Here is a 13617-nt window from a genome sequence, read left to right on the forward strand (position 1 = left end):
GGCTGTGGCCATGCCCAGCTCAGGGATACACCAGGGTTCCATTGGCACGAGCTCCTGGGCAATCCCAGGTGCTGGGGCAAGAAAACTGGCAGAGTGGATTTGGTCTAACATGGCTAAATGACACTTTAACCAGTCCACATCCAAACCACCCCCATCTCAAAGGAAAGCAGTGGGGAATGCCTGTTATCCTCAAACAATGAACTTTTGCCAGAGCTCCTCCCTCAGCGTTCTGATGCCCACGGCGTTGTGTTGTCCCATGGCTCTCATCTGGCAAAGATTTTGACACATATGAAAGCTTGCCTGGGGGAAAGGTGGCCATCCTGCTTTGTAGGGCAGGAGTTTTCAGACTGATAACAATGTGGGAACCCAGGACTATTACAGGAATGGGGGAGCTGAAGGGAATAAAAAGATTCTGGGTGGGGAAGCACTTGGTTGAACGTGGTCTTTTCAGGTCAACTAGCTACCATTCCTCAGGGCAAGTGCAGAAGTCTCTGTATAAAAAACTACAGTAAGAGAAAGAGGCGATTTGTTGGCATGGCCAAGAAAAAGGATAAAGAATTTGATCTGGAATGATTGGGATGCATAATGGTAGAAGAGTCTGATGAGAGCATCCAGGGAAAGACTCAGTTCCCTTCATTTGATCTCAGACAAAAGTTTTGCAGCTCCTGAGGACTGGGAAAACAGGTATCAAAACTCTTGGTTTTTCTTCTGGGTGACTCTTAGCTGATTTTGGATGTCCAACAAAAAATGAAATATCTAGTGCCAAATCTGCGTCTGTCATTGGAGAATTTATTTCCACATGATGTGCAGGACTATTTCATAGGGTAAGAAAGGCAGAATGAAAATTGTGGTTGAAGCGACCTGCTCACAACAACCCTTCTTTTACATCCTCAGCAATGTGGGAAAAAAAATGGACACCAGATGCAGGTAAGGGCTGTCTGGAGCCCCCAGAACAATTTATCCAGCCTGTTGACTGGTCTTGGTAGCTTTTTTTTCCCCCCTTGGAACATATTGGCACCCCAGATGAGCTATTCTGGTGTTACAACCTGCCCATATTTGCCTTTTCTTTTCAGGACTCCTTTTTCTTGGACACAGAGTTGCTAGGAAGAAGTTGCCACTTTCCCAAAGGATCAACATTTCCAGTGCTGATTCCCCATCCATTTCACCTTTTCTCACAGGTGACAGGCAAGGGACGTGTGTGTGCACACATGCAGCAGGTCCGCAGCAGCTCAGTGTCTCCAGGAGGCACAGGAGGGACCCTGCCTGGCTGTGTGGTCCTACAGCTGACTGAGGGGAGGCAGTGCCCAGACCTCTGCTCCTCCTGCAGGACAATTCAGGACTTTTCTGAATGGAGACGTGGAAAGAAGTTCACAAGTTTTAATATTCCTAAATAGATAGGTCATCACAGTGTATCTACCCCACGAGCAAACAGCATATTTCTGTTTGGTTTTCATGTACTTCTTCCCACTCAAGTCTGACACGAACAGAAAACACTGCCCTCAGCTTTGCCCAGAGGTGACCTCTAGGCAATACAGCCTCAGAAGTACCAAACTGCACACACCCTAAACACAGACACACATTTTTCTAGAGTCAAGAAGTCTTTTGTGTGGGTTTGCAGCAACTTACAGGCATTTGGGAGGGAATCAACCAGGAACCAACACAGTAATTCCTCTCCTGTACATCAGATGTTAACAAAATAGGCTAGTACCCTGCTTTACCCTCTGTACTCAGACAATTGTCCTATAAGCAGAAGCCTTGCTTCACTGGGATCCAAGAGATCCACCATCCTACAGATTGTACTAGAAAATCACATTCATTTGGCCTGACTACAAACTCTGGATCAAATCACAGTCTCATGTGGGTTAATGGTAGCTTCTCATTGTTACTCAGAGTTTCTCTTTGAGTCTCAAAGCAGCACAAGAAGGCTGCATCCCAAAATGCACATAGAAGTGATACTTATGTTATCTTAGAATTTAAACATTTCAATATGGAGTATTTTAGCATCAGTCCTGTATAATTTTCCAATTTACCGAAGATGGGTTCCCTAGTGATGCGAGGGGCTCCTCTCTGGTGCCTGACCATAAAGAATGTTTGTTCCCACTAGTCTTAACCCTAATAATTGCAGCAAATTGATTTTAAATAGTGGACCAGGAAAGCCTGCAGAAAAGAATTACTTTTTTTGTCTATATTCCACATATTAAACATTCAGAATGAAGAAAATTGAGAGTCATCAAAGCACAATTTCCAAACAGACTTGCATCATTAAAAAGACATTTGGCTTCGTAGTTCAAGGTTAAGTTTGTTCCCAGAAGATGAGGTAATTTAGTAAAATAATAAAGCTCCCATTAAACAAACCCTGTAATAGAACTGAGCCTTAGCGGCTGCAAAGGAAGGAAACTGTAACTTCTGTCAAAGCACAGAGATGAGATTAGCGCTAATAAAGCATTCCTCACAAAGCAGAGTGATAGTGGATGGGGGAAGGCACATCCAAATAGCTCTCATTTCCACAGCATTTCCCTTCAGATATGGGCTTTTTAATTAGCCATCGGAAAGAAAACTGAAAGTGTACTTTCTCCTTCTCGCTTTCTCCCTGACTATTAATCTCCGTGCTGAAAACACTGCCACCGGTCCATCTTATTGTTATTAGCTGGTGGAGACGTAAAAGAGCCACATTCACAGTGCTTATCGCAGCCCAGAGGTATTTCCTTTGTGCTGTGAGGAGTATTTTGATTAGTTTTGGCTGTGTCTGCAGGGAAGACACAGTTTATGTTTTCCACAGCTAGAATGATTTCTAGAAATATAAAGATTTGTTCCAGCCCTTGCCAGTATTTATTGGTAGGGCTTAATGATTGAAAGAGTTTCATTGTTGTGCCAGAGTCATTCCTTTTTTAACTCCTCTTGGCTTCATGACTAAGTTTGAGGCAAAACATTGATAGTGGGATGTTCCTGGAGTAGGTTGCTGATATTTAATGAATCATTTGTTTGAGGAATGGGACTCCTCTCCCCTGTGACTGCCCTGTCCACTGGCAGATGCGGATAATCGCACATTTGAAAAGCCACAGAGAGGCTCTCTTGGGAAGGATCTTAGAGGGACACCAAATCCTTTTCTTGCTATGTCTTGACTTCACTTAAAGTGTTTAACCTACTTTTAAGAGCACAGGTGATGGCAATTCTCCAGTTTTCTCTGGTGGACCTTCCATCTGTCAATGGAGACAAAATATTCCATTTCTCTTTGCAGCATCCTAGTTTGTATATTTGAAGTTCACTACCTGAAGACTTGCTTGCTTTTCCCTCCATTTCATGAAATACTCCATTTCATTCCAGCCAAGGCAGCAGGTGGGACCTGGGGCCATGCAGCAGTTTGAGGTGGTTGCCACTGGCAGATGCTCTCAGTCCTGCTTGTGCTCCTGTTCCCCCAGAGCCACATCTGTTTGGAATTGCTGCTTTGATGACTCTCAGTTTTATTCATTCTGCATGTTTAATATGTAGAATATACACAAAAAAAAAGTAATTCTCTTCTGCAGAGGGAACCAGGCACTGTGCTGTGCTGGGCAGGAGCTGTTCTGCCCACCCCATTTCCCCCACACACAGAGCCCAGGGTACATGCACAGGCAGATGAGCAGTCACAGCACTTTTTCTTTCCAGTAAGAGAAGCTCCCTGATAAATCTGGCCATAGCGATCCAGGATGGCACAGCTCAGAGGTTCCCTGTGGCTTCTTGCCACATGGAGGGGAAAAGGAGGAGTAATGTTCCCCTTCCTTTCTCTGCAGGAAGATGGGCTGGGCTGACAGCCCCCAGGTAAGAGCCATGACAGCATTCAAAGGAAAATTTGCAGCAAAGACTGCTGCTCGCTTGTTTCTGAAGTCTCATCAAAGGGAGACAAGAAGAAAAATTACAGTGCTTCCCAGCTGTGCAGGTTTTGCTCGAGGGAACTGATGGGAAATGTAACCCACTTTTGGGTATTACAGGAGTAACATACACTTGCACTTTCCTTCTTGAGGTTGCTAATTTTACATGACTACTTCAGCTGAGGAAACCAGATTTTAAAAAATCAAGTGCTGGCAAAGTTCCTGTTGACTCGAGGATATTCAGAACTGCATTCTTCTTTGGTTTGTTTCACTCACAAACCTGAAGCAAGCAGAATGTTTAGGAGTGCTAATTTGGGATCATTAGGAGTCCCTAAATAATTTAATGATAACCTCTACTGTTTTGTATGGGGAAAATTTAAAAAACAAAACAAAACCACACAAAACAAAACCACCAAAATGCCACACCAGGGTAACCATGGAAAATGGCCCCCTGATTCATGGATTCCTGTCACTTCAGACATTTCCTACTCTGACAGACGAGGAATATAGCTCCAGAGGAAGCATCAGGGTACACTTCACTGTGAGTTTGTTTTCTGTCACTGTTGTTAAGCTGTCCAAGAGTTTTTACTCTCCACAGTTGCTATTACCCAAAACCAGGCAGGTCAGAGTTTTGCCTACTTTGGCTAATGCAGAGCAGACCCAGCTTTACTCTCTTAGTTGAGCCATTGCAAGTGGCATCTCATAAGTGGTAACAGCTAAACAGGATCTTCAGAGAGGAAACATTCTGCATCTCAGGGCTGGGTAAGGAAATGTCAGCACCCAGGGCTGACACTGGCACCCAGGAACTCAGACACTGTGTGCCTGAAGCCCCCTGCTTCTCTTTGCCTTTCTTCATCTCCAGTCTCAATAGGGCAAGAACAATATTCCTCACATTGAGGCACTGACATACCGTGAGCTAACTCTGTATTTATGGAAGGTCTGGAGCAGAATCCTTCCACTGTTACAGCATATGCCTCAGAAGAGCCTTTGCCTACTGCAGAAATCTCCCTGCACCCCACAATCAAGGGAGCAATAAAAAAGGTATCTAAAAAATGTGGCAACAGTGCATAGCCAGCAGTGCTTGAAATCATAACAAGGTCTTCAGGGAGCAAAACAAGCTTCCCACTCTGGAAGAATTCCTGAGCCCCAGTTTCCCAAAATGCCATGGCAAAATATTATTATCATGGCTCTTTCTATCTCTAGCATCTGTCATTGAAATGGCCTGAATGAAGCTGTTATTTGTAGTGTGTAGCTCAGGCAAAGCCTCTATCACCATGAAACCACCTAATTGCTTTCTTTGGGATATTATTTTGTTGGCTTTTCTGTTGCAGTTTTCCTTGTCAAGGCGATAATCTTGTGACTCACTGTCATGGGGGAGGCTTCTCTTTCCTGCCAGCCACAATAGTAATCCACTCACTCCTGGGTCTGTGCTTGCTCCTGCACATGGGAAGGCATCTCCTGGCTTTGTTGGTACCTTCAGGAACACATCAGAAACTACTGGATTCAAATGAGGGTAGTGAGGTAAAGCCCCTAAGAGAAGCTGCAGGATGGAGGAGGTGGTTGATAAAATTTCTTAAGCAGTCAATTAATGTTGAATCATTTATTGGATAAATATTTAAGAAGTATTGCTACTGCTTGATTTCAAGCAGAGAGTTGCCTGTGGAATCCTTCATAAATTCAAGCCTTCCCAGAGGCTACCCCAGACCTGAGCCATTCTGCCACAAAATCTAACTGAGGATCCCTGTTCACAAGGGTGGGGTTCCACCCAACCCTCTCATTACTGTAAAGCAGGTGCTTTAAGCTCTGTGAATGTAAAAAGTTCCTGAATGAGGGCTGGCATGAACAAGCTCCCTTACAATCCTGAAAATTAGTTGTTAAGCAGATTCCAATATTTAGATTCTCTGTCGAACAAAGCACTGCAAAAAATCAGGAGCTTGCTTCAATTAAAGCTGGAGGCATTTAGATTCCAAGGTTTTTAACCTGCTGGGGACAATAACCAGCCTTTTTGGAGGAGGTTTCTGTAAGTGCCTGCTGCTGGCAGCTCTCAGGGATGGGATGTGAGGTGAGGGAGGTCTTTGAGGGTGCAGTGCAGCATTTCTCTTCCTACTGCAGATGTTTCAGGTCTCCCTTTTTCCATGCTCTACTCTCTTTCTCTTTTTACCTTCTTTCCTTCTCAATCCTCTCCTCCTCACCAGGCACTGAGGCTGTGTAGCACCTCCCACAATCCATAAGAAGCACAGAAAATCAGGTTATAAGTATCTGGCAAAGGGGCTTTAGGTGGGCAGTCAAGCTGAAACACAGCTTTTGGAGGAGATGTGCTGCTTTGGTTTGTACTGAATTTTATGACAGATCATGAGGCCTGCTCCATCATGGCTGCTTCCCCATGGCCAGGCAGCTCCAGCAAGGCAAAGGGAGTGGTAGTTTTACTTGTGAAGCCACAAAAGCAGCCTTCATCCCTTGCTCTGTCAGCCTTTGCCAGCTACCAGAGCTTATTCTGCTGCATACCTATTAAAAAGAAGTCCAGGATTTATTTTTTTAATGGGGTTGACCCAAGCTGTCGGTCCAAGAACCAACTTTACAAGAGGTGTGTGATGCACACCCACCTCAGTGGTGGTGGAACAGAGCCCAGCAAAGCTCTGCAGGGTGCAGATGAAACATTCCCTGGCTCAGGGTCAGACACAAAGGTGATAAACAGCAGCACCTGGGGAATATTCCCCTTCCCACCTACCGCCACCACCTTCTCTCTTTCTCAAAAACACAAATAAGCCAACTCAATTTGCATTTTCATAGCTGGGAGTGATTGCTAAAATTAATGAGCACTGCTATTTATATCTAAATAATAAGCAGTCCTAAACAACTGCTCGGAGGCATCAGTATGAAAGGTAAGATTCTGGTTTCAGGCAGCACTTGTCATCTGAAGGAGGAAAATACATCCCAAAAAAAGAAAAAAAAGCTTTACGATATTTCAGACAATCTGAGGGAAACTGGAATAAGAAACTTGTGTGAGCAGTATATACAGACTTGGCTTGCTTACCAGACTGTGCTGGCCTTAGTATTATTCAGAGGAAATACTTTTGCTAAGCAGCTTCCTTTAACCATCTTAGCTGCCACAACCCTGCTAGAGACTTCAGCATCTTGAGCTGTCCTGCACAGGGTACTCAGCATTGTTCCCAGGGTGTGTGAAGAGCCCTTGCAAGCCAGCTCTGTCCTCACTGCCTTTGGCTGAGTTTCTGCAAAGTGAATCTCTTGGCTTAGTGCAGAGCTTGTGAGGCCACTTAAATCTCTCTGACCCCTTAATGAAGTTTTTAAAAGGGCTTCATAAATCTTCATCACCAAGAATTGCTTAAAGCCCTGCAGGGTTTCTCTAGTGGCATTAACCACTAAAATAACTAGACAGGCTCAGGTCTATTTATTGCATTCATCTTCATTATTTCATGGGTTTTCCTCCTTTATAGTCTTTTACATAAGCTGCAACTGAGAAAGGGAGCTCAGCAGTGGGAGCTCTGAGTCAACACTGCCTGTCTGGCAGTTTGTAGCCGTCCACTGTGACTACATCTCATCAGTCCTCTTCTTGGGAATGTTTTCTGTGCAGGCAGCAACTGAATGTTGGTCATTTATCCATCCTTTTTTAAATAATTGTGTTGTTCCTCATTAGGGAAAGAACCTCGTTTTTGCCTTTCCTGTGAAAACATACCTCAGGTCACAACCTGACAGCTTCAAAATGGATTAGTTATCTGCCTGCCCTTCAATTTTCTTTTTTTTTTTTTCTTGGAATTTTGGCTGACTTTGATAATGGCTTTTTATGAATAGCATGAGTATTCTCTGAAATAACTTCCACCCAGATGGATATGTAAAGACTGCTAGGAAAGTATGATATTTTTAAACCTTTTACATACCATGTATTGTGCTCTCCACAGTGAGTCTGTGGATTCTATATACTCTGTACAGGTTGTTTTACTCTTCACCTCTTCAAAGTGAGGACAGAAGAGTCATGACTGAAGGTCACAGACAAACAGAAAAATACTCCAGTGAAGGTAGAGTTATTGAAACCAGTGAGAGATTTTAAATAAATGGTTTCAAGACTAATTCTGCAGACAATTAAGGACTAAGGTTCTACCAAGCTTTTAAAGGATTGGAGATCCTTGTGGCCCAACATGGTCCAGCCAAGCTTGGGCTGCCCCATTCCATCACAAAACCATACTTTTGTATGATTTGTATGTGCTAGATGATTTTCAAGGTTGCCTTTTCAGTTGGCATTTTGTTTATTCCATCAAGATATGGTGGAGTGCCATGGAAGCGCTACTTTAGAGCCATTGTGATGTTATTTTATTTTGTTTTAAATGTATTTACATTACATGAAGGTCTCAGGGAGGACTAAAACTAAGTGCATGGAGCAGAAGAGAAGCATTATGCTTGTGAAAGCCAACAGGGTCTTCTTATTGAAGGGCTTGACATTGAAATATTAAATCTGCCAAAAGTGCCAGTTATGATTGGAAAAATCATCTAGGTTCCTAGTCTGGTTCAAGACTGGAAGAAAAAGTAATTAATGTCTGATAACATGGGGGAGGCTCAAAACTCAGATTGTGACGTGAAGTGAGTTACTTGAGTCATTGAAGGAGAGCTCCAGACTCAGCTGAATTGGTATTGCTTCCACTGAGGTTAGTGTGCTCTAGATGATGTCAAGCTGTGATGCTTTCACACATGAGCCAGTCAGATAATTGCTTTTAGTACAGGGAACTGTAGGATAGGTTAAATGATGCACTGATGTCTGCTCCAGAAAGCATTGGTCAATAGTGTGCTAGGGACACTCTTTTACCCTAACAAGGATGAGATTAGATATTATCTGACTTCCTGGCTGTTAAAGGCGATGCAAGTTCACCCAAGTGCTCACTTATACAACTGTTAACAAAAATTCAAATTAGGTCATGGCTTTCAAGTCCTCAAAAGACCAAAATCAAAGGCAGGGGACAGAAGATGTCAAAGGGCCACCACAGCCTGAGGTCTGTAAAATGTCAAGAAGTTGGAGAGATAGGAAAGAAGGTTTCAGCAAGTGGCTCATGCCCTGTGCTGTAAGAAAAGATGGAAGAATCCTAAATCGTGGCCCAAATGACCTGCCAAAAGTTCTCACTCAGCCCTGAGTCCCACACACAGCTTGATCCTTTGCATGAAAGCCAAACACAAAAGGGTGTGAGCAGAGACCTGGCAGGGTGGGTGGGTAGGTGGCCGCTGTCCTATGGCCACTATTGTCACTGACCATATGCCTGCTCCTAAGCCTGTCCATTTAAGCCTTCCACTGCCTGAAAGCTGGCTATCTACATGTCTTTAAGGGCATCAGCCTCGGGATTCAGCTGAGGCTTCACATACACAGTTTCTTGGTGATACATCATGGTATGAGCTGATGTAAATGAGCCAGGCTGGGGTGGGAATGCAACACTGGACAGGCTCTCCTGTACTGGGAATTTGGAGCAGAGATGCTTCATGGCCATGGAAACACTCAGGAAAGGCAAAGTTTAAGTTCATTCAGTGAACTATCACACCATAGTCCCATGATACACTGCCTTTGCCAGCCAAGCTGCTGCAGCCAGCTCCTGCCCCAGATGCTTGTCCCCACCTCTGGCCTGCAGTTTGTCACCTCCTCAGCTGTGCCAAAACAACTGCGTGTAGAGCAGTGCTTAAATCAGCACACTGAAGTGATGGAAGTTAAAAATAACCTCCTCGTGGGAGGAGCAGAGGAAGAGCTATTTTTAATTGTAATCACTTCAATGGTCTTTCTTCCAGTGTGGTCCCACAAGGAATTTCATTAATACAGCTGGGAGAAGGCAGTGGATTGCTGTGCTGGCACTGGAGTGACTCCTCCAGGCAGAAGAGTCCCTCCTGGCAGGGGGAAAAGATGTCTGGAGCCAGGATTGCACCAGGGCAGTGTGCTGCTGAATTGCACCTTCCAAGATGCACAATTGTGACTTCCCTACCTGGGCCAGAACTACACACAGGTGTCCCAGGCTCTCCAGTAGCTATTCTGTCTCCTAGATTCTCACAGCATTCATTAAAAAACTATTGCATGCAAGCCAGCATTACCATTAATAAAAACAAATAAAGAGACACTGAGGTTTTTTCCTGTTTTATAAACAAACACTCCTTGTAATCATTCTGAATACTAGCCTCCTCCACAATTTACTATAGTATGGTTAGATGTCACCCATGAAAATCTATTCAAATAAAAATGCACGGTAAATTGAGAATAAAAAAACATCAGAAGAGATGCAAAACTAGGTTTTATTTAATAAAGTTTATTACATGATGAAGAAAGGAAATATTTATATGTTCCTTAAAAAGCATTAAAAGTTTAAGGAAAAACATCTGAAAAGTGTTCAAACAGTTGCAGTGCAACAGTTGCAGCGCACAGAATAATTCAGCAGCTTACTTTTGTTTTGGCTTTGGTCATTTCTGGCTTAGATGATCTTCTCTGTGAGTGAGTGACTTGTGCAAAGCCTTGGCAATGCCTTGTGTTCAGACACCCCAGTGATTTGGTTCTGTTTGAACACGAAGCTCCTTCACTTGTATTCAAATGTTCCTGATGCATTTCTCCAGAAGCTTTGTACCAGTGAAACAAGTGAAACACAAGCAGATTTCAAACAGAGTTTTTTCTGTGATATTGACTGAGTTTCAGAGCACTCCTCAGGAAAATGGGGCAGTAGTTTAACTTCCATCACACAGGAAAATGAAGCCGTGTCCTGAGTCCCACATCAAGACATCCTTCTTTTGGGACTCATGATCTGTGTTCTGGATCACACCAGTTCCTGGATGCTTGGGTGTGCAGGCAAGATTTAAATTTAAATTCCTAGACTCTGAGTATGTTTAGTATGTCCTTCAATTCTCTTCTAATAAATAGAACCAAGGACATAGTGAGTCAGTTATGTAATTAGATTTTATAATTGTTTCATGAACTCTGTACAAATTACCTCTTCTCTGTATTGTTTTTGCGGTGCATTGTTTCTCTTGAATAATATGGCACATATCCAGTATATATTGCAGTCAATAAAGTACCCCAGTTTATAGTTTGATGGCCCACAAATGAATAACTGACATCAACAAAAATAATGAAGTCATTGCCCTTTTTAGTCCCGTCAGTATTCTTCATTTAAACCACCAACTTTATTTTTAAATATTAGCATGTTTACTTAAAAGCATCTCTTTACATTTTTTTGTTACCAAGAGATAACCACAGATAAACCATTTTGCTCAGGTTTCAACAAATTTGTGATTCCGAAGTAGACATTAGCATGTAATGATGTAAAGGAAATTGCATTTTATTGCATTTTAATTAAGCAGGTCAATTTGAGCAGGCCTTTCTCCAGGAATATTCCCATCAGAGTTCAGTCTTTCATCACCAAATTTTATTTATTTATTGAGCTTTGCACAGCAGGTTTTAGCCTTCCAAATGGAAGACTGATAAAATAATTTAATCCATTAAAGAGTGTATTTTTGACACATGGAAAAAGTGCTGTTTGGGGTCCATACTCACATTTAGAATTCAGCCAAGGTCTTCCAGGTTTGTTCCTGCTCATTGGGTCCAACAGCATTAAATTCAGGGGGGCTCCTTTTCCAGTGGAGAAGTTTGTTTTCCAATTCTCTCCCTAGGCTCAACCTAGTCAGCTCTGTGCTCCACAAGTACAAATGCTGAGCAACAGTTAACTTATTTCAGTACAGAATATTTTTAATCTTCTGGTAGCTACAGCTCACAACAATTATTTTCTCCTCTCTACGCTTATTGGAGGAATCACTTGTGAAAGATGTGTCACCTTCTGGACCTCAGAGGCACATGTAGTTCCAAGTCTCACAAGCAATTAAGTAAATTTGTTTGGAAAACTCCTGCTGAAGGAAATGTTATTCAACAGTTCTGTTGAAGCTATCAAAACCAAAACCAAGTGAATTTGAAAACTTAGCACAGGTCACAGACACAGTTTGTGATTTGAGTAGTAACTATTCTCCTAGGCAGTAGGAACTAAAATAAGAGTGCAGCATAAATCCTGGTTTCAGGCTGAATCACACCCCTCTCTAATTCCATGAGTGAAATATCTTAGAGCATATTCATGCAAGCCCCTACTTTTAAAATAAAAAAGTTTAAAATCTTCAACCCAGAGCACAGGCAACAGTTTCAACCAGCTCAGGGGTTCCCTCTTTCTCTGTGCCCTGCTGAACAAGGAGAAAACCAGAGGTTTTGCTGTCATTTTTGGTGGCTGAGAAAGAATGAAATGCTGAAGTTTTGGCTTCTGGTCCAGGCGTGACAGACCTTTCCTGCCATTTCAGATGTGAGCCTGTTACCAAACTGAAAGAGAAAACAAAATACAGAGCACTTTTTTTCTGCCCTCTCAAGATGAACTTTGTTGCATATTCAATTTCAGGCTGATTTTCTTTAAAGGGCTAAATACTTCAAAAACCACACAAAGATCTTAATTTTGGATAATATGAAATGCTTTGATTGATACAAAAATTGTTGGAGGGAAAGAGTTTGGCTTGATTTAAGTATTGGTTGGTAAAGCTGTGTCCCTAGAGCCCAGCTGGTGGAGTGGCACTGCATAGGGTGTCACCTATGGGGCATTTGGGGGAAAGCTGAAAATAGCCAGGGAAAAGCCCTGCAGCCAGCTAAGCACTGCTGAGTTTTCATCTCCCAACACTCCGAGGCTCTGACAGCCCTACCTCTGCTGGATTTATCTGTGATGCCATGAGATGCCACTGATGTCAGTGCTCGTGGTTTTCCTTTCTGCTGGAGTCGCTGGCCCCCAGAATTAAGGGCAGTGGAAGTTTATAGGGGTGTGCTGGCCATGGAGCTGGATCTGCCATCTGTAGTGTCCAATGGCATGGCATCCGTGTCGTAAATAGGGGCTGTTAAACCTGACAGAGCCTGACAGAAATAGCAGAGAGCACCTACATTACCTCTACTGTTAAGTTCCTTACAGGAGCTATGGTAGTTGCTGAGCTAGTGCTGATGAGGTTTGGGACCAACAGCAGAAAACTCTGCATTAGCTGACCAAGTATCCTTCTGAAGTTTGTATAAGAATCTGCTTAAAGCCAGTTTAGTGAAGTTGAAACAATGATTTGAAGGGCCAAGCAGCAATTCTTGCTGGTCACCTCAGAAGTGAACCACTGGCAAGGTTTATTTCTGCAGGAGGTATTTCTATGGGGGTCTGTGGCACTGGCTCTTCATGTTTAAGTCATCGTGAACAAGGACAAATTTCAGCTGAATGAGCAGCTTTTTTTTTTTTTTTAGACCTTTTTAAGATTTGGATAAATGAGCAGAGACACAGAAGCTGGGCTTCTTTGTAAGCCCCATTTCACATATCCTATCAGAAAAAAACGAACTACAGTAATGTTACAAAGAAAATGTGCTGCTGCAAAGCAAATAACCTATGTAAATTTATACTAAAACTGTGTTGTTGGGAGTTTTAGATTATTATTTCAGGGGTGAATAATAAAGTTGTGTGCTGCTGAACTTATGTTTGATTGTCATTGGCAAATGCTAAATGCATGATCCAGGTATCATCGTGGTTACTGATGGGTGCTAGCAACTCTCTGAAGTTATCCTGTAACTGTGGCATGGTATTTTCTTCAGAGTTGATTGAAAGGGCATAGGTCCATTTTTTTTTTTCTCTTGGAAATAGTAGTCTCTCAATACATCACACTGATTTACTCTGAGAAATTTTTACTCAGAAAAATGCTGCTAACTCTATCTATATTAAGAACACACTCACACAAAAAATCAAACCTCAGT

The sequence above is a fragment of the Ammospiza caudacuta genome, chromosome 1 (genome assembly GCF_027887145.1).
Source record: "Ammospiza caudacuta isolate bAmmCau1 chromosome 1, bAmmCau1.pri, whole genome shotgun sequence".
NCBI lineage: Eukaryota > Metazoa > Chordata > Aves > Passeriformes > Passerellidae > Ammospiza > Ammospiza caudacuta.